A 1,897-nucleotide genomic window follows, 5' to 3' on the forward strand; every position below is an offset into this window, starting at 1 on the left:
ACATGGGTGAACTTAGTTTCTTTCTGGGCATTGAGGCCATCCGAAGTGATCATGGTTTGTATTTATCTCAACGTCGCTACATTCTTGATCTCCTTATACGCAGTAAAATGGACAAAGCAAAGCCTTGTGTTACTCCAATGTCGACTTCACAATCCTTAATAAAATTTTCTTGCATACCTTTTCATGACCCTCATTTGTATCGAAGTGTAGTTGGCGGGCTGCAATATTTGTCTTTTACTCGACCTGACCTTGCTTTTGCAGTCCAGAAAGTTAGCAAGTATATACAAAATCCAATGGAGCCACATTGGGCAGTTGTCAAACGCATATTGCGTTATTTAAAGAACACCATTTCTCATGCTTTACTGATCCAACCAACTACTGATCTTAAGCTTCACACATTCAGCGATGCAGATTGGGCATCCGATCATGGTGACAGAAGGTCAGTTGGTGCTTATTGTGTTTACTTGGGCAACAATCTCATTTGATGGGGTTGCAAACAACATAAAACTGTTGCTCGTAGTAGCACAGAAGTCGAATATAAAGCTCTTGCCAATGCTGCTACAAAAATTCAGTGGATAAAGTCTTTGCTCACTAATCTTTGTGTTCCAATTGCCCATTCTCTGATTCTCTGGTGCGACAACATAGGAGCAACTTATTTGGCCAGTAATCCTCTATTTCATGCTCGCACAAAACATATTGAAATTGACTTTCACTATGTTCATGATCAAGTTCTTCGTGGCCAACTTCATGTTCAATTTGTTTCTACTAAGGATCAGTATGCAGATGCACTTACGAAGCCGCTGACCTCTAGTAGATTGAGTTTGACGCTAATAGTAAATGGAAGATTGGAGAGGGATGGGACAACAGTAGTAGGATCAATAAAATGATTTGAGGTTGCAGAGGATGAGGAGGCCATTGAGGATCAGAAGGGAGTAGACGTTGGTCTTTTATTGGCTCTGATACCATATAGAAAATAAACTCAGGTTGATAAAAATCTGAAGGATTAAGTTTCTATTGTATATCTGTTGTATGTATACAAGAACTTTAAATAGAAATTGAAAAGTTGTTAGCTATACTCCTAAACAAGTGGAGTTTGTTGAGGGCCTTTGAACTCCTGAGATAGAGGAGTCTTCTGCGGATGAATTGGTCTCATTGACCTGTTCTTCTACAACAACAAAAATATGTTCTCTATGTTTTCAAAACAAGCTTTCAAAAACTTGTTTGTCAAAAAATTATTAAGAAGTGTTTTTCGAATTTGAAAAACAAATTTTGGTAAAAAGAAGATACTTTTAGAAATAGTTCCAAACATGTTTTTAATAGTTTTTGGAATAAGTTTTCAACAAACTATTTTGTATAAAAAAAATAAAAATTATAAAAAAAAGTTTTTTGAAACATACTGTTAATACGTTTTGTGGTAACAACGATGTACCATTTAATATGGGAAACAAATTTATACCATCTTCCGGGAGTTGTTTGGATGGATCTTTAGAAGATAATGGTTATGGTCTCATGCCATATGGGCATATGGTAAAGAGATGACGGGAACAATAATGTAAAAATTATTATTTTTTGATTTTTTTTTCATTTATTTACATGCGTTTAAAAAAAAATTATACAAACAATTTGAATGAAAGATTAAAAAAATAAAAAAGAAAGAAATAAATAAAAAATAAATATGTACACATATTTTGGTGGAGCCGTGAGTGTGTTAATGTTGTGGAACCGCAGGGAGTGCTGACTAAGTAAGGCTTCTGGGTGGTGCGGGTTTTTCTCATAGAGGCGGCGGCAGTGGGTGGAATGATGACAGGTGGGCGTCTTTGACCGGGTTACTGGTCTCCCTTCTCATTCTCTTTCTCTCTCTTTTTATTTATTTATTTATTTTTTTATGAGACATCAC

The sequence above is a fragment of the Vitis vinifera genome, chromosome 12 (genome assembly GCF_030704535.1).
Source record: "Vitis vinifera cultivar Pinot Noir 40024 chromosome 12, ASM3070453v1".
Lineage (NCBI taxonomy): Eukaryota > Viridiplantae > Streptophyta > Magnoliopsida > Vitales > Vitaceae > Vitis > Vitis vinifera.